This window comes from Trifolium pratense, linkage group LG2, assembly GCF_020283565.1.
Source record: "Trifolium pratense cultivar HEN17-A07 linkage group LG2, ARS_RC_1.1, whole genome shotgun sequence".
NCBI classification, from domain to species: Eukaryota; Viridiplantae; Streptophyta; class Magnoliopsida; order Fabales; family Fabaceae; genus Trifolium; species Trifolium pratense.
The window spans coordinates 42,856,768-42,877,346 of NC_060060.1; the positions used below are offsets into that span (position 1 = coordinate 42,856,768).

Here is a 20,579-nt window from a genome sequence, read left to right on the forward strand (position 1 = left end):
AGTATCCTTGTGCAACGAGCCTTGCCTTGTTTCTGGTCACAGTTCCACTTTCATCAGACTTGTTCTTGTAGACCCATTTGGTACCAATTATGTAACGACCCATTTTTCGTATTCGTATATTTTATTAAATGTTATTTTATTTATTAATTGGCTTTTATTATTTTAGTGAGCGACGAATAATTATTTAGCCGATCGTAAGTTATTAGGCGCGAGAACCTTTGTTTTGGGCTATGGGCGTGAGAGGCATGGGCCTAAGCCATTTGGGCTTGGTTCATGACATGAGAAGTAGTATAAGTAGCAAGTCAAACATATGAATAGTATCATAAATTCATTTCTTTGAGTTTGAGTGAGTAGAAGCAAGATAGAGCAAGAGCTAGGGTTTTGGCTAAGAGAAAGCTTGAGCAAGAGAAGGCTTGGATCATCATCTTTGCTTAAGGTAAGAGATTAGAATTCATGATTCTTGAGTGGTAAGGAGAGGGGAGATTGTCTATGTCTCCGTTCCCGAACTCTCCCACTCAATTTCTTTTAGATTTTGATTAAGCTTTTGTATGTGAGTATGATGTTCTTCATCATCACTTTGTATGTGTTAATCACTAGTTTGATTTCATGAAAAATATGTATGTGTTTGGATCATTTTTGGAAAGTTTATGAAAGTTGCTTAAAACTCAAGAAATTGCCATGATTTTGATTGTTAGAGGTATTTGGATGTTTGGAAGGGATGATTAATGTTCCTTGATACCATATATGTTTGAAATGGCTGTTTATATGAATTTATAACATGTTTGGGTGAATTTTTGAGTTGATTTAATGTTAAACCGCCTTAGATAACTCAAGAACAGATATTCTGTTCTGGTGTGGTTCGCTAAGCGACCAGGAGTTCGCTGTAGCGAACAGGTTCGCTGAAGCTCGCCAATGCTCGCCATGAGCAGGTGACTTCCGGGCGAGGTTCGCTTAGGCTCGCTAAGCCTTCGCTCAGCGAATAGTTCGTTGAAGCTCGCCAATGCTCGCCATGAGCAGGTTACTTCCTGGTGTGGTTCGCCATGTCTCGCTAAGGCTTCGCTTAGCGAAGGCCTCTGTGACAGCAATTCTTGTTGATGGTTGTAAGTGTGATTAGGCACTTGTAACATGGTTTAAGAGCATCCTTACATGATTGTTGATACATGTTGATACTGTTAATGCTTATTGTTAATCGTTATATGATTGATAAACGTGTATGCAATAAGTTGTAGCTTAATATGAGCAATGTTATGTTTTGGCATTAATTTGCAATGTTAAGTGAATGTGTTAGGGTTTGTGTTCCCGCATTCATAAAAGAGTAGCTTCGAGCTAGAGAATATCATATGGTTGATATGTGTATGCATACATGCATTCATGATTGTATGTGAACATTGGAAACTTGGGTTCCAATAACGAAAATGGATTATGTGTCCATAATGAAGCCGAGGATCGGATTAGATGAATCCATGAGTCCAGAGCTGCTATCCAACAGGATATAAAACTGTTTTGGCTTATCCAAGGGAGATAAGATGGTTCGGTAAGTTCCGACATATCCAGTATGATATAAAACTGTTCTTGGTCCACCGTTGGTGTGACATCTTGGTACCACATGCATTTAGTTATGTCTAGGGATGGCATGACAGTGAATTAATTGGCATTAGATACCTTAGGGTAAATGCGCATATATTTGATAAATGGTACGTGACATTATTTGGTTGAATTGTGTTGAACTTTATTAATTGATAATCGTTTAGTGCGATGTTTTGGCGTGAGTTAGAATATGTATGATGTAGTTCGAAAGTGTAAGGTCTTTCTTATGCTCGTATGATATGCGATTATGTTTTCTAACTCTCTGCTTTGTGTTATTTGCTGGACCTTTGGGGGTTCAGATATTCAGGCTGAGGATTGTGCCGACGTTTAGACTGCTGTTCTAGCGTGGTGTTGAAGTACCTTTTGGTGAGGAGACTTAGCATAGATTACTCCTCTTAGTACTAGCTTTTGACTAGAGTTTGTAAATAGTAAATGCTCTGGTAATGTAACATCGAGTCGGGGTTTACGCTTGGATTTCATCGTATATCGGTGTTACCTTTTTGTTATGCTAGTTCTTGTATAAGTGACATCCTTAGGGATGAATATGGCTTATGTATATATATATGTATATATATGCATGCTTGGTTTGATTGGAATCCGCTGTTGCTTTTCATGTTAAATTTCATGATGCTCTGTGTGTATGCTTGTGTTTTAATTACCGCGTGGCACTCTGCCTTTACACTTGTTGAAAAGTTTTTAAAATTACGTTTTTAAGGGTAGTATGGGTTAGGGTGTTACAAATTACATTTGCATTTTCAGGTCTAGGAACCAAGTCCCAAACTTCATTCCTCTTGAACTGATTTAGCTCTTCTTGCATAGCATTTATCCAGAACTCATCAGTCAGAGCTTCCTTCACATTTTTTGGCTCAAATTTAGACACAAAACAGGCATTAGAAACTAAGTCAAGTGTCCTTCTAGTAGTAATTCCTTGATTGGGATTACCAATAATCAGGTCTGTAGGATGATTCTTTTGAGTACGAGTAGAAGGTCCTTTCTTTGGAGTAGCAGAGATTTGTTCAGATGCAGTAACCTCTGTATCATTCTTTGATTCATTAGTAGTTTCACAATCTACACCACCTGTTATAGATGCTGTAGCATCTTCTGCATCATCTTCAGCAGTTTCACTTGAGGTGTCATCTATTACCACATTTATAGACTCCATCATGGTTTTGGTTCTATTATTATATACTCTGTAGGCTCTACTATTTGTTGAGTATCCAAAGAATATGCCCTCATCACTTTTAGGGTCCATTTTGGTTCTTGGTTCTCTATCAGACAGGATGTAGCATTTACTACCAAACACATGGAAGTGCTTAACAGTAGGTTTCCTCTCTTTCCATAATTCGTACAGAGTAGTTGTAGTTCCATATCTCAGGGTGACACGATTATGGATATAACAGGCAGTATTCATAGCTTCTGCCCAAAAACCATGTGAAAGCTTCTTTGCATGCAACATTACCCTTGTGGACTCTTGTATAGTTCTATTTTTCCTTTCTACTACACCATTTTGTTGTGGTGTAATGGGAGATGAGAATTCATGTATGATGCCTTCAGAGGCACAGAAGTCAGAGAACCTGGAGTTTTCAAACTCCTTACCATGATCACTCCTGATCCTTAATACAACATTGTTTTTCTCCCTTTGAAGTTGAATACATAGATCTTTGAACACATCAAAGGTTTCTGATTTCTTTCTAATAAAATTTATCCAGGTGTATCTAGAAAAATCATCAACCACAACATATGCGTACCTTTTTCCTCCTAAGCTTTCAGTTTGCATAGGACCCATCAAGTCCATGTGTAGAAGTTCAAGAACTCTGGTGGTGGTAAGATGCTGCAGCTTTGGATGTGGCATCTTGGTTTGTTTTCCAATTTGACAGTCTCCACATATGCTACCTTCTTCAATTTTGAGGTTTGGTAGTCCTCTGATGGCTTCTTTAGATATTGCTTTCTTCATACTTATTAGATTAAGATGGCCAAGCTTTTGGTGCCACAGTTTTACTTCATCTTCTTTAGTGATTAAGCATGTTGACATATTTGCTTCTTCTTGAGGAACCCATAGATAGCAGTTGTCTTTTGATCTGATACCTTTCATCAAAATCTCACCTTCGTTATTTGTAACCAAACATTCAGACTTGGTGAAGTTTACTTTCATTCCTTGGTCACATAGTTGACTAATACTTATCAAATTTGCAGTCAATCCTCTTACTAACAACACATTGTTTAGTTTAGGCAAGCTATTACTTCTGAGCTCCCCTATCCCAACAATTTCTCCTTTTGCACCATCACCAAAGGTAACAAAGCTGGTTGAATAAGACTTTATACCGACAAGAAATTTACTTATTCCGGTCATGTGTCTTGAACAGCCACTATCGAAGTACCAGTCTTCCCTTGATGAAGCTCTAAGTGATGTGTGAGCAATCAGAGCAGTAATCTCTTCTTCAGGTTGAGTTGTATCACTTTTCTTCTCATTTTCACCTTTAGGTTTCCATTCTTGTTGAGCAGGGGCAGTTGTGGAAACAGGTTTGTGCTGAGGACGTCTGTTAGGGTACCCATATAGTTTGTAGCAGTAAGGCCTTATGTGCCCTTTTCTACCACAGTAATGACATCTCCAAGCATGGTGCTTTCTTCTATTTCTTGACATGGGATGCTGCTGATGATGCTGCGGCTTCTGATAAGGCATCCTTTGCTTTTGAGTTTCTATAGGCTCCATGTACATGAGGTCAGGACTGTAATTTTTGAATTTGTTGACATTCTCATAGCTAAGCCCAATATTCCTAGGCTTTCGAACATTTTTCTCTAAGATTTCCTCCAGTTGTCCATCAACCTTATGAAGTTTGTCAAGATGCTCATCATCTTTATACAACATGTCAGAGAATTTTCTCAGCCGCCAAATGTCAGTATTTAATTTTTCAATGACTTCCTTAGCTTCTTCAAGATCAGAGGATAGATAGTTTACCTTCTTTTGAAGTTCCTCCATCTTTGAGATATTCTCAAATTTTTCTGCTTTTAACTCATTGATGGTTACCTTTTGTTTCTCAATAACCCTGCAGATTTCAAGATCAGAGGATAGATAATTTACCTTCTTTTGAAGTTCCTCCATTTTTGAGATATTCTCAGATTTTTCTGCTTTTAACTCATTGATGGTTACCTTTTGTTTCTCAATAACCCTGCAGATTTCTTCACTTTTAAGACAAAGTTCCTTGTAGGATGCAGCAAGCTCTTCATAGGTTACCTCTCCATCATCAGATTCTGTATCAGATGTAACAATACCTGTTAAGACTGAGATATGTTTAGCAGTTACAGATGCTGTATCATCTTCTGAGTCATCATCCTCAGACCAACTGACAGTTAGCCCTTTCTTTGCTCTCTTCTGATATGTTGGACACTCAGGTCTGATGTGACCATATCCTTCACATTCATGACATCGAATGTTTCTGTTCAAGTTTGATTTTTCATCATCTTTTGGCTTTCCTTGATTTTCATTGCTGCGCATAGTGCCTGGAGCATTGTTTTTGAAGTTTGATCTGGGTCTCTTATCCATTCGTTTCAGAACTTTGTTGAATTGTTTTCCCAATAACACCATGGCCTCAGAGATGCTCTCATTAGATTCTTCTTCATCCTCCAGTTCTTCTTCATTATTTTTAGATGAGAAGACAATGCTCTTATTTTTCTTTTCACTTCTTCCATTTGCAACACTTTCATAAGTTTGGAGTGATCCAACCAGTTCATCCAGCTTCATCTGAGATATGTTTTTGGCTTCTTCCATAGCTGTGACTTTCATATCAAATTTCTTTGGAAGTGATCTAAGCATTTTTCTTACTAACTTTTCTTCGGGAATTTTCTCCCCCAAAGCATCAAATTGATTATCATAGTCTAGAATAGTCATATGAAAATCTTGAATTGTTTCCTCCTCCTTCATACGTAAATTTTCAAACTGAGTAGTAAGAATCTGTAATTTAGACATTTTTACCTGAGGAGTACCTTCATGAACAGTTTCAAGAATCTTCCAAGCTTCCTTTGCTGAGACACATTTTTTGATTAGTTTGAAGATGTGTTTGTCTACCCCATTGTATAATGCATATAATGCTTTTGAGTTTCCCAAAGCAAGCTCATCCTCTTCTTTAGACCAGTCCTCCTCAGCTTTTAGTTCAAGTGTTGGCTTTCCATCCTTGTCCATGACCACAGGGGGGTCCCATCCTTTCAGAACAGCCTTCCAAGTTTTGCTATCCATAGATTTTAGGAAAGCAATCATGCGTGATTTCCAATAATCATAGTTGGAGACACCAACTAGAAGCGGTGGTCTGCTTACAAGCCCTCCTTCCTTTTCAATGTTGCCAGACATTTTCCCTGGAGCTCACCCTATAACCAGAAAGGGTGCCTGCTCTGATGCCAATTGAAATCTGGCACGCAGTGAACACAATGCTGCACAAGATGCTATAGCACACGTTGCAGCAAGACAGTCGCAGAACACAGTAAATGAATAAATAAATTGCAGAACAGTAAATAAGACAGGAAATTGTTAACCCAGTTCAGTGCAACGTCACCTACTCTGGGGGATACCAATCCAGGAATGAATCCACTATAATAGCTCTAGTTCAAAGCCCTCGACCAACACCCGGTACTTGACTTATCACCTAGACACTACCCGTGCAATCCTACCTAAGAACCTCTTAGATAATGAGACCCTGTCCCAAATTCCCTCTAACAACACGTACTATGTTGCTGTCAATAATGATTGTAAGGATGGAGACACTCTCCTAGAAACTAGACCACACTCTTGCTTAAAAGCTTATGAGTGAATCACACACACTAACTCCGTGCTTCAAAGCTTAGGAGCAGCTTACAGTAAACAACCAAAACACAGTCCTAAACTTGCATCAAATTGACACAAGAAAGGCTGACAAAAGACACAAACTCTAAACCTTAAAAACTCAAACTTTGTAAACAACACGGTTTAGAATACATGAGTAGAATAGCTTGAGGCTTCACATATTTATAGTCTTCAATTGTCTTGATGGGCAAGCTAGGTCTTCAGACAAATACAGCCGTAGGAATTGTGGCCAACCCTAAATTATTTCCAGAAATATAATTCATGTTGTACCAAACAAAAAAAACGCCAAAAATATAATATAATATAATTATATTTTTGTTTTAAATAACATTCCTTCAGCCGACTTCAATAAAACTTGCTGAGCAAGGCTCGTTTTGCCCAGGCGCACGTGCTTGAATATATAATTGAAGCAAATCTTGACTCAGACTTGAAATAAAAATTCTGCACGAAAACAGAGCTTCAGTATGCTGTACTATAATGCTACAGCATCTCAGTCCAGCATCTGGCTGGTTGGCTTTTGCAAAATGTAGCCAATCAAAACACCAACACTTATTTAAATTTATATTTATATTTTTATGATTAAATAAAATTACAATTATCGATTAAAATTAAATTAAAATAATTAACACTTAACGATTTATATTTTAGTTTTTTTAATAAAAACAAAATTTATTTAAATAATTTATACGATACAAATCATCTTAACTTAATTTAAAATACAACACACAAGTAACGTAATATTAGTACGATACAAATAATTTAAAATGCAATGCAACACACAAGCAACATAATTAGTACGATACAAATAATTTAAAATGGGGGTGTTTGAGATGAATTTCTCAGCATAGATCCATAATATGGATCAAAGTGTGGAACAAAGGATGATTGGTTGAAATTTGGTGTTAAACCAAAATTAGGTAAGTTTTGAGGATGTTGGTTGAAAAATTGATTTGGATTTTTGATAATTGTTGGGATGATTAGAAGAATTTTGAGTGTTGTTGAAGTGATTATTGGGATCCATTTCACTAAAAAAAGACTAATACATCAAAATTAACACTAATAGGAAGATAATAATAAAATTATTATAGTGAAAAAATTCGTTTTTTTTTTTCTGTGTCCAAATCAAATGAACCAAGTCTCTATTTATAGACAAAAAAAATTATGAATTTTGGTGAAAAAATAAAAAATTAATTTGCTATGAAATAATTGAGTTCAAAGTATTAATTGGATAAAAATTCGGAGAACCAATCAAATGCAGCCATGTGTCACAGCTTTTTTCTCTCTCCGCATTTTCTGAACACCACTCCCTCCTGTATGTGCGTGGCATGCACGCGCCCCTCTAGACCAAGAAAAATTCGCCAAGTGTCCCCTCCATCAGTGTTCAACAGAGTTGAAAACTTTCAACTCTTCTCTGCTCCATGTCATTTTCAACACCATGTTCAAAACCCCATTGGCCAATTTTTTTGCAGTTGAAACTCATTTCAACACCACCATTGCCCTTGGTCTTACTACTAGTACTACCATGGTCTAATCTTTGCAAGGGTGTAATGGACAGAGTAGCTGTATGAACTAATAGTGAGTTTGTTATTTTAGATTTATCTGTTTCTTTCATATATTTGGACCGACATTATTGCATTTCTTGTTGTTAGAAGTCCCACATTGGCTAGAGATATGACATAGATAGCCTTTATAAGTGTAGTGCAAACCTCAACTCTCAAGCTAGCTTTTGTGGTTGAGTATAGGCCTCTAAAATTCTAATATGGTATCAGAGCCTATCCTAGATGCATTTGTTGTTTGTTGTGGAGACCTCCCATATTTGGGCCACCCGTTATTGTTGATTCCACGTTCCAGCTTGTTCAGTTCTGGACGTGAGGGGGTGTGTTAGAAGTCCCACATTGGCTAGAGATATGACATAGATAGCCTTTATAAGTGTAGTGCAAACCTCAACTCTCAAGCTAGCTTTTGTGGTTGAGTATAGGCCTCTAAAATTCTAATACTTGTTGATGGCAGACCTTTCTATTTTCTCAAACTTAGATTGGATCCTTGTTAAAACTTGTTGTTGTCTTGAATCCTAGTCCCGATTTCTTTTTATTGTGTTTATTATATATATCAAATTGAATCTAACTACTCGTGTTAGAGTTGTATTGGTGCTCCATAGTGGCCAATTTTGTTTTCTATTAGATGTGATATGTTAATAATTGTAAAAGTGGTAGCAACACAACTGTAAAAGTAACTTAGCAGAGAACAAATTGATTGAAAACTCTCTGTTATGTTTATTGATGAATGAATTGTATGTTTATATAGAGTACAAGTATTAACTGAAAAGATAAACTAAAGGGAAAACTATACAATAAGTATTAGGATAGGAACAACATGGATTAGTATCAAAGTATTAGGATGAGAAGAAAAGGGATTAGTATCAAAAATGTATATATCCGATAACACTCCCCCTCAAGATGGGCTGTGTAAAGTTGAAAGTCCCATCTTGGCCTTCAAGTGCTGAAATTGTTCTTTGCCCAAGGGTTTGGTGAGCAAGTCTGCAATTTGATTTGTTGAACTAATTTTTGCAGTTGCAATTAATCCTGATGAAATTTTTTCACGAATAACATGACAATCAATCTCTATGTGCTTAGTGCGCTCATGATACACTGGATTGGAGGCAATATGTAGAGCAGATTGATTGTCGCAGAATAACAGTGTAGGTGTAGATTGGGAGATGCCAATATCACTCAACAAATATGAGAGCCAAGTAATTTCACAGGTGGTATTGGCCATTGCTCTGTATTCTGCTTCAGCGGATGAACGTGATACCACAGTCTGTTTCTTTGTTTTCCAAGAGACTATACTAGATCCCAAAAAAATACAATAACCGGAGGTAGAGCGACGAGTTGTGGGACAACTTGCCCAATCTGAATCACAATAAGTTTTGAGAGATAATTCTGAGTTTGAAGGAAAGAACAGACCTTGTCCAGGTGTTGTCTTTAGGTAACGAAGGAGACGGATAGCTGCATCCATGTGTGGTTGACGAGGTTCGTGCATGAATTGAATTAAAATGTTGACTGCGTAAGCAATGTCAGGGCGTGTCACTGTGAGGTAGATTACGCGACCAACAAGACGGCGATATGGTGAAGGATCAGACAATGCACTACCTTCCGAAGGAGTTAATTTCAGGTTTTGTTCCATGGGAAAATCTATCGGTTTCGAGGCAGAAAGGCCACTATCAGAGATGATGTCAAGGGCATATTGTCTTTGAGTTAAAAAAAATGCCTTGCTTGGATCTTGCAACCTCAATACCCAAAAAGAACTTTAATCTCCCCAAATCTTTAATTTTGAAATGCTTCTGAAGTAAAACTTTAACCAAGCTAATGAGTTGTGGGTCTGAACCTGTAAGTACAATGTGTTGGATATTTGAATTGGCTTAATTTTGCTAAAACAAATATACTAGCAAGATGTTGGAAAACATGTTACAACATCATATTTATTCAAGGAAATCTCGCGCATTTATGAGAGCATCTGCTATATATGGAAATCCACTTAAAGAGCACGCTCAATGGAGATTTGATCTGATCAGGAGCTTTAAGGATAAGACAAACTTAATGAAATAGCTGGATGACTTATCCTATCATATAAAGTCCTTTAAACACTTTTGGAAAGTCTTGATATATCCTTAATGAAGATTGAAAAAGTATCAGATCATCCTTTATGATTCTCAAGGAGCGTCTGAGCATTTGTGAAGAAAGAGGAGCGTGCCTAATCATTATATATACGAAGACCAAGCTCAAGACTATGTATCTCATTTTTGAAAAATATTAGTTACACATATTGAGTCTTTGTTGAGTCTTTTATTATTTGATTGTAATTCTTGCTTGTGGATTCTATAACACGAGTTAAGAAGTAAGTTTATTATTTTAAGGTGACTCCTAAGCTTTGAAGTACGGAGTTTACCGTGTGTGATTCACTTGAAGCTTTTAAGCAAAAGTGAAGTGTTGTCTTGGCAAGTTGTCGCCACATCATTCCTAACATTGTATAATCAACACAGGTTGTATTGTGTGAGTGGAAGTGAGATGGGATCTCATGTCTAGGAGTTCCTAGGCAGAAGTTGCATGAGTAGTGTCGAGGTTATAAGGCGTAAACCAAGGGTTTGCTGGAGGTCTTAGTTTAAGGCGTAAATCCTAGGGTTTGTTGGAGGTCTTAGTAACTAGAGCTATTAGTGGATTTCCTTCCTGGATTGGTATCCCCCAGAGTAGGCAGTTGGCTGAACTGGGTTAACAATTACTTGTGTCATTTATTTATTCTCTGTCAGTTTTTTTTATGTTATATAAGATGTGCCAACAATAGAAAACAACATTATTCACAAAGTAGTTGTTGGGACATCTTAGGCAACATCATTCTAGTGATACCAGAATTTCAATTGGCATCAGAGCAGGCACCCTGTTCTGTTATTTTGGGTGAGCTCCAGGGAGAGTACTTTCTGGTACAATGGATAAAGAAGGAGGGTCAGTGTCTAAACCCCCTTTACTGACAGGTCCTGAGAACTATGATTATTGGAAATCTCGTATGGAGGCTTTCATAAAATCAATTGACAGCAGGACATGGAAGGCTGTGTTACGTGGATGGGAACCACCAATGGTTCTTGACAAAGATGGCAATAAAACTGATGTTAAGAAGCCACATGATGAATGGACAAAAGATGAGGATGATCTGGCACTTGGCAACTCCAAAGCCTTGTATGCAATTTTCAATGGTGTGGATTCCAACATGTTTAGGCTTGTAAAGAGATGTATTACTGCTAAGCATGCCTGGGAAATTCTGAGAAAGGCTCATAAAGGAACATCAAAAGTGAAGCTATCTAAGCTTCAGATGCTCAAAACTAATTTTGAGAATCTCAGAATGAAGGAGGAAGAAACCATTCATGACTTCCAAATGAATGTGCTTGATTTCGCAAATTCATTTGATGCACTTGGAAAACCTATCTCAGATGAGGAGTTAGTTGGAAAAATACTCAGATCTTTGCCTAAAAGATTTGATATGAAGGTGACAGCCATTGAGGAGGCTCATGATCTCTCCAGCCTAAACTTAGATGAACTCATAGGATCACTTCAGACCTATGAAATTGGCTTGAACAGGAGGAATGAAAAGAAAGATAAGAATCTAGCCTTTTCCTCAAAAAGCACTGCTGATGACTTACAAGTTGAATCTGAAGGAGAAGAAAGTTTAGCTGAGTCTATGGCTATGCTAGGGAGACAATTCAACAAGTTGATGAAGAAAGTAGATCAAAGGTCCAAGCCAAATGGTCGATTCAACAACAAAAAACAGTCCAGTTCTCAGAAAAAGGCAAATGAAGATGAAAGAGGAGTTAGATGTCATGAATGTGAAGGTTTTGGCCATATCAGACCTGAATGTCCAACCTTTCTAAAAAGGCAAAAGAAAAGTCTTGTGGTTTCATGGTCTGATACAGATTCAGAGGAGGAAGAATCTGCCAAATTTGTTAATGCTTTAACAGGGGTTTGTGTATCTGACTCAGAATCATGTGATGAGGAGGTAACTTATGAGGAACTAGCTGCTACTTATAAAGATCTTCATACTAGAAGTATAGAAGTTTGCAAAGCATTAGAGAAACAAAAGAAGATCAATGGTAAACTACAAGCTGAGAAAAATGACTTACTCATAAACATTGATAATCTCAATGCTAAGGTTGAAGATCAGAGTAGTCAAATTCAACAGTTGGAAATGGAGAAGTCTAACCTCCTGTGTAAAGTTGCTGAACAGAATGAAGAAGTAACCAAATTAAATGCTGATTTAGATCAAGTCACAAAAGTGGCTAAAATGATGACCAAAGGTACTGATGCCTTTGAGGAAATGTTACAGAGACAAAACTATGGGAAACCTAAGCCCATTGGTTTTGAACATGAAAGAGTAAAGCAGCAGATGAAGTTCAACAATGCTACTATACATACTCCAATCAGCAGCACATTTGTGTCAGGAGGATTGTCGCAACATCTGATGGGACATTCTATGCCCAGGTTCTATAACTGGACATGTCATCATTGTGGCAGGAAAGGACACATTAGGCCTTTCTGCTATCGCTGGATCCCTAAAGAAGAAGATGTACCAACATGTCTTATTAGCAAAGAAGATGAGGTAAAGTTGTGGCACCAAAAACTTGGCCACCTGCACCTCAAAGGCATGAAGAAGGCAATAGCTAAAGAGGCTATAAGAGGACTTCCAAAGCTCAAAATAGAGGAAGGAAGTATATGTGGAGAATGTCAAATAGGGAAGCAGACAAAGATGTCGCATCCAAAGTTGCAACATCTTACCACAACAAGGGTATTAGAATTGCTGCACATAGACCTGATGGGGCCATTGCAAGTGGAGAGCCTTGGAGGAAAAAGGTACGCGTTTGTCATGGTAGATGATTTCTCAAGGTTCACATGGATTGAATTTCTAAAAGACAAATCTGAAAGTTTTGATGCATTCAAAGAACTTTGTCTTCAACTCCAAAGAGAAAAGAACTCTGCTATTGTTAGGATACGAAGTGATCATGGTAAAGAGTTTGAGAATGCAAGCTTTCTTGAATTCTGCATCTCTGAAGGAATCAAGCATGAATTCTCAGCTCCAATCACACCTCAGCAAAATGGTGTTGTTGAGAGGAAGAACAGGACAATACAAGAGTCAGCCAGAGTGATGTTGCATGCAAAACATCTTCCATATCAATTCTGGGCTGAGGCCATGCATACTGCTTGTTATATTCACAATCGTGTCACACTCAGAACTGGAACTTCTACTACACTATATGAACTGTGGAAAGGCAGAAAACCAACTGTCAAACACTTTCATGTGTTTGGAAGTAAGTGCTATATCCTATCTGATAGAGAGCACAGAAGAAAAATGGATCCTAAAAGTGAAGAAGGATTGTTTCTTGGATACTCAACAAACAGCAGGGCCTACAGAGTTTACAACCAGAGAACTAAGGTAATAGTAGACTCTATCAATGTTGTGATAGATGATTTGATATCTGCTAGAACATCTGATACTGAAGATGATGTTGCAACAACTTTGCCAACATCTGAAGAAGCTGTAGCAGAAAAGGAATCAGATTCAGATGATGAATCAGTCATTCCTACACCTCGTCCTGTAAGTAAAGTTCCTTCAATAAGAATCCAGAAGAACCATCCCAAGGATCTCATCATAGGAAATCCTAACCAAGGAATTGCTACAAGAAGGACTAATGAAGTGGTTACTAATTCATGTTTTGTTTCAAAAGTTGAGCCTAAAAATGTAAAAGAGGCTCTCACTGATGAGTTTTGGATAGAAGCCATGCAGGATGAATTAACTCAGTTTAGAAGAAGTGATGTGTGGGATCTTGTTCCTAGACCCAATGGTGTTAATGTCATAGGCACAAAATGGGTGTTCAAGAACAAGTCAGATGAAAATGGTGTTGTAACAAGAAACAAGGCAAGGTTAGTGGCTCAAGGGTACACTCAGGTTGAAGGACTTGACTTTGATGAAACATTTGCGCCAGTTGCAAGACTGGAATCTATTAGGCTACTTCTTGGTATAGCATGCATCTTCAAATTTAAGCTGTACCAAATGGATGTCAAGAGTGCCTTTCTTAATGGGTACCTACATGAAGAAGTTTTTGTGGAGCAGCCAAAAGGTTTTGTAGATCCTGCTAATCCTGACCATGTGTACAAGCTGAAGAAGGCTCTTTATGGACTGAAACAGGCTCCAAGGGCCTGGTATGAAAGGCTGACAAATTTTCTTGTTAGTCAAGGATACAGAAAAGGAGGCCATGACAAAACCTTGTTTGTTAAAGAACAAGAAGAGAAGCTGATGATTGCCCAGATTTATGTTGATGACATAGTATTTGGTGGAATGTCTGAAAAGATGGTGCAACATTTTGTACAACAAATGCAATCAGAGTTTGAAATGAGTTTGGTAGGTGAGCTGACATATTTCCTTGGTCTGCAAGTCAAACAAATGGAAGACACCATATTTGTTTCTCAAAGCAAGTATGCGAAGAATATGATCAAAAAGTTTGGAATGGACACTGCAGCACACAAGAGAACTCCAGCTGCTACACATCTGAAGCTAACCAAAGATGAGAGTGGCATTGATGTTGACCAAAGCCTATACAGGAGCATGATTGGCAGTCTCTTGTATCTTACAGCTAGTAGACCAGACATCACCTTTGCTGTAGGTGTTTGTGCAAGATATCAAGCCAAGCCAAAGATGAGCCATCTTGTACAAGTCAAAAGGATTCTGAAGTATATAAAGGGCACCAGTGATTATGGGATTCTGTACTCCCAGACAAAGAATTCTACTTTGATAGGGTATTGTGATGCAGATTGGGCTGGAAGTGCTGATGATAGGAAGAGTACCTCAGGAGGATGCTTCTTTTTAGGTGACAACTTGATCTCATGGTTCAGCAAGAAGCAGAATTGTGTGTCTCTATCTATCCACTGCAGAGGCTGAATACATAGCTGCAGGTAGCAGTTGTTCACAGTTGATGTGGATGAAACAGATGCTGAAAGAATATAATGTCGACCAAGATGTCATGACATTATATTGTGACAACTTGAGTGCAATCAATATATCAAAGAATCCAGTTCAACACTCAAGAACCAAACACATAGACATCAGGCATCATTTCATCAGAGACCTTGTTGAAGACAATTGTGTGGAACTCAAGCACATTGGTACAAGTGAACAGCTAGCTGACATTTTTACAAAGGCGCTTGATGCTAATCAGTTTGAATTTTTAAGGGGCAAATTGGGAATTTGCCTGCATGAAGATGCATAGCAGTTACAGCAGTTGAGGCGTGCAAAAGGAAACCGTTTTCTCTCCCATCAATTAATGCACGCTAATTTAGGGAAATCATTAAAAACTTCCCTTAAATATGTCATCACACGCATTCAATTACTTTTCTCCCAAAATCTAGTTTTTGTCCGTAAACCCTATTCTCACACTTCTCTCATCAAACTCCATCTGTTCATCTTCTCCAACTTCAAAAACCTTCATCCAAACATGTCTGAATCATCACAAACTACTAATTCCGGCCGTTCTACTCGATCAAAAGCAAAAATCGAACCATCAAAGATCATCAAAGACGCCGTCCCTGTTACAATTGTTCGTGCTTCCAAATCCAAAACTCAATCAAGTGTTGCTGAGAAGAAGGTAAAGGGAAAATCAGTTGAAAAGATGAAAGCTCCAAAAGTAAGTGACGATACTTCCCCTTCTATTGATAAATCTGGTAAAGGAAGTTCTAAGAAGAAGAGAAGGGATTATAAGTCTAGAATTCCTCTTTCTATGTCTGATCTGGTTTTTGAATCGAATGTTAAAACATCTGAGCAAACAACTGAAGTAGAATCTCAGAACCCTAAATCTGTGTCTGAAGTTGTTGAAACACTTATTTCAATTGCTGGTAACCCTAATCAAGATAATTTGGGATCTGATGCTGAGAAGAGAGATCTGAATAATATGCCTGTTGATACTGAGATGGAAGACACTCCTACAGAGGTTGAGCCTAATATTGCTGAGAAATCACCAACAATTGTTGAGATGGTGGCTGAAAAATCAACCCCTGTTGTTACTGAAGAAGTTGTTATGAAGGATGTTGAAACATCCTTGAATGAGAATGAAGAAGTTGAAACTGCAACTGCTGAGGAAGAACCTGTGAAGGAAACTGTTGCTGAAAAGGATGTTGAGACAACTGCCACAACATCTGAGTCCACAGATGAAGAAACTAGAACTGCTGATGAGGGTACTTCTGATAATGAAGGGGACACTCAATCTGAAGAAAGTAACCAGTCCATCCCTACAGATGAGCAAGAGGTTGAAGCTGACAAGCCTGCAGAAGCTGAGAAAGAAAAGGATGTAGTAGATGTTGATGATTATGTCACCACCAAGACTGCTGTAAAACCTACTGGTGGTATAACAAAAAGGTTGAGAAGCTGTACAGGGAAGGCTGTGGCCACTGCAAGCAAGACTCCTGCACCAAGAGTGAAAACAAAAGGTGTTGGACCAGTCAAAGGTTGGAGTAAGGTTCTCTCCCCTCCTGCCAAGAAGAAGGAGACACTGAAGAGAAAGAAGGAGTCATCCAGTGACTCAGATTATGATGCTGCTGAAGATGTTACTAACATCTCATCTCCCAATCCTAAGAAGGCTACTGCAAAGAAGGTTCCTCAAGGTATTGAAGAAGCCCCCTGTGATAACATCTCCTTCCATCGTGCTGCCTTTGCACTGAGATGGGACTACATTTACCAAAGGAGATTGGCTGTTGAAAGGGAACTGACCAAAGATGCTCTCAAATGTCAAGACATCTTTGACTACATCAAGGAAGCTGGTCTGATGAAGACAGTCTGTGACTTCAGTCCCTGCTATGAGCTGCTGGTGAAAGAGTTTCTTGTAAACATCCCTGAAGAATGTGATAATCCACTGAACAAGGACTACCACAAAGTTTTTGTCAGAGGTAAATGTATCAATTTTTCTCCTGTTGTGATCAATAATTACTTAGGAAGATCTGTAGAACCTAAGGCTGAATTAGAGGTTGCTAATGATGTTGTGAGTGCTGAAATAACTGCTGGTAAGGTTAAGGTCTAGCCAACAAAGAAGCTGATACCCACTAGTAAATTGAATGTCAAATATGCCATCCTCAATAGGATAGGGTCAACAAATTGGGTGCCAACCAAGCATGCAACCAATGTTGCTACAAACCTGGGTAGATTTATATATGCTGTAGGAACCAAGTTTGACTATGACTATGGGACCTTTATTTTTGATCAAACCATTAAGCATATTAGATCAACTGCTGTGAAGATGCCAATAGCATTTCCATCTTTGCTATGTGGAATTATCTTGGCCCAATACCCAGACATCAAGGTTGTGACTGACACACCTAAGAAAAGGGAATCTGGCTTTACTTTTCATCATAAGCTATTTGGTAATCACAATGTTACTGATCATGTTGGAACATCTGCTGCTAGAGCTGGTGTTATGACCAAAAGAGAGATTATTGCTGGTTTAAAGGTTCAATGTCAGGAGATAGATAAACAGCAGGCTGAGCTTGAGGAAAGGAAGAAAGTGTTCTTGAAGATGATTGAAGGATTGGAAGCTGATGAAATACCTGTCAAAGCTAGTGCAAATGTGGCTGCTGCAGGTGATCAAAACAATGCAGATGAGGATGAAGACTATGAAACTGCTACAGATGAGGATGAAGCTTCTGATAGCAGTGATGATGAATGATTTTGTAATCTGTTTAATGTTTTACTGCACTTTGTTTTTTGGTTTGTGGGTTGTTTTGTGCCCTGGATTTTAGCACCTTCTGAGTGCATGGTCTGTACTTTTAATTCTGCACTTTGGATACTTAACTTTCCTGTTTTGGCACATTTTGTGGCTAAATAGGGGGAGTAGTACTTTGATTTGTTTGTTTCTGCTACATGTTGTTGTGTCTTTTGTTATGACATGTTTTTAAGTAGCAGTAAGCAAGTATTCAGGGGGAGTAAAAATTTTACCCTGAGATGATGCACAAGCTGATGAAGTCAGGGGGAGTTTGCTGCTGAATGGATGCTGCCCTGATTGGACGAACATGTGCTAGAAGATGTGCTCCCATATGTCACAACACCTTTGATGACATATGACATATGATATATGTTTTGCTCTGATACCACGTTTTATTTTGCTCGAGGCTATTTGATGATAACTCCGCTGCTGCTGCCTCTGATGCATACATTTTTCACTTATGTCACTAGTACAAATATGACATATTACTAAAGCGTTTACATCAGTGGAAGAGATGTCAGATGTGAAAAGTAATATGGAGTACTCTTTACATCTGGTTTCAATTGTACTTGATGTGAAAAATACATAGACACAACTTATTACATCTGATCAAAATATCCTCAGATGAAAAGCTAAACACGGTGGCAATCCTGTAATTATGGTGAAAATTGTCTAAAATACGTTTATATCTGGCCCATAATATGCCCAGATGTAAAAAGTATTATGTGATTTTTTATTTTATTTGAATGGAAATTAATATAAACTTCACGCACGCAAAAAAAAAAAAAAACCTAATCTTCTCGAACTCGTTCTCTCTCTCTCTCTCACACTCTCTCGAACCCTAGCCTCCAATCCCTAATTGAAGATCAAGGCTTCCTGAACGCGAGGCACAGATTAAATTTCATCTTTGTTTTCACGATTTCCCTCAAAACAAAACCCAGATCCTCTTCCCTGCCATAATTTTTCTTCGCCTTTATTCGTCTTCATCATAGCTTCTGCCACCGCAGTTCCTCTTGTCGCCACCATATCTCTTCCTCAACGAAGGTTTCACTGCTCTCTCTTCCTCCCTCTCTCCCCGTGTCTTCAATTTTTAATTATGTTAACTTTTGTCTTCCATTTATTGAATCTTGTCTTGTTAATTTCTGGATTCTTCTCTTGTTTGATTTTGAGTTTATGTGTTCAATTTCCATTTCCATGTCCTATAATTTAGGGCTTTTGAGTTTAGTGGTATAATATTGTTCAATTGTTCAATTTGTATCCATTAATCTAGGTTTTTGAGTTTAGTGGTATTGTTCAATTTTATTATCCTCTGCCTTAGTTTGCAGTTTATATAGATCTAGGTATGTTTGTGCCTGCTTTACTGTTAATTGTGATTTTAACAAGTTTTATTATCATTGTGTGTTTTAATTTCTCTAATGATAATAAAACTTGTGTTTTAATTTCTCTAATGTTAATTGTGAATTTGTATTCTGGGTTTGTGAACTTTTTGTTAATCTTTCACTTAATAATTAAACTTGTAGCTATTGCGGTATACATGTATTAATGATACTATACATTTTATATGCATCATGGTTTTATTATAAGGTAAGTGATTTGTGTGGTTCGTTATAGAAGTTTTTTTTTTTTTTTCATGTTTATCTTACTCAATTGTTCTTCTTTTATAGATGAAAATGATGATTACTAAATTATAAATGAAGCATATGTGTGATCCATTCAGCATCAGTTCCTTCAATCTGAGCAAACAAAGAGTTCAGCGTATGTATACATGTACAGTCCTCATATCCTTTACTTTTTAATTCCTTGTGTACTTGGTGTAACTGTTTCGCTATCAACCAATGTGTTAAAAGTTAATACCGCCAAAAGAGTGTTATGAAAAGGGATTGTTGTAAATATATATAATAATAGAGGAAGACTTGAAATTTAGGAATAGCATCATAAGAAATATATGAAATGATTAAGATCTTTTACTCATGGTAGTTCTAAACTGGCTTAATTTATACTGTGATAACAAAGGTGCTTTTTGTATTGCAGCTAACCCCATCTTTCACAAATGGACAGAACATATTGAGATTGATTGTCAATGGTATTCTGGGTTTGTGAACTTTTTGTTAATCTTTCACTTAATAATTAAACTTGTAGCTATTGCGGTATACATTTAATGATACTATAGTAATATACATTTTATATGCATCATGGTTTTAAGTGTATGATACACTTAAAACTGATACTAGTAGTATACATTTTATATGCTGGCCTTTTCTTTTCTTTGCTTACAAAGGTGATTGTACCTGATACTTGTAATACTTGTAATATACACTTAAAACTGATACTATTAATATACATTTTATAAGTTAGTTTGTGAATAGGATTTGAAAGGGTGTTATTCTATCAAAATTTGGTTTTTATCTTTTTGTTCTTCTTTTGGTTTGTGGGCGTGTTGCCCTGGTAGTCTATTTTTTAGTTTTGTTTCCTATTGTAAGATTAGGATATATTCCCATCGGGTACGAAACCAATACTTTAATTGGTGTTACAATGTTTTAACTTAATTTCACAAATAGGTATGGATCGTAGTTGGATGAAAGCTAGTAGATTAAGTGCTGAGTTTGAACAGGGCTAAGCAAGGGCTATATCGATATCTGCTGTGAACTTACTATTTGGGACACAGGTGTGTATATACTATAGTCTTCTTTTGTGTGATCATGGTGATTTGAAGGATTGCGCTTTTTAATCTCTCAATGGTAATAGCCTGAAATTGTTTTAGCCAAAAATTGCCAAAGGGGGAGATTGTTGGATATTTGAATTGGCTTAATTTTGCTAAAACAAATATACTAGCAAGATGTTGGAAAACATGTTACAACATCATATTTATTCAAGGAAATC

The 20,579-nt window shown here is 37.5% G+C and overlaps 1 long non-coding RNA gene across 3 annotated transcripts; it reads left to right on the plus strand.

Moving 5' to 3' along the window:
- Window positions 1–18,489: 18,489 nt before the first annotated feature.
- LOC123909509 lies at window positions 18,490–20,378 on the plus strand. 3 transcript variants are annotated; one of them, XR_006809936.1, is made up of 4 exons: window positions 18,490–18,743; window positions 19,364–19,466; window positions 19,731–19,791; window positions 20,258–20,378. It is a non-coding gene; the product is annotated as an uncharacterized LOC123909509 (long non-coding RNA). The 3 variants fall into 3 exon arrangements; XR_006809935.1 differs by lacking the exon at window positions 20,258–20,378 and having other exon boundaries at window positions 19,731–19,991; XR_006809937.1 differs by lacking the exon at window positions 20,258–20,378 and having other exon boundaries at window positions 19,364–19,454; window positions 19,731–19,991.
- The last annotated feature ends 201 nt before the right edge of the window (window positions 20,379–20,579 follow it).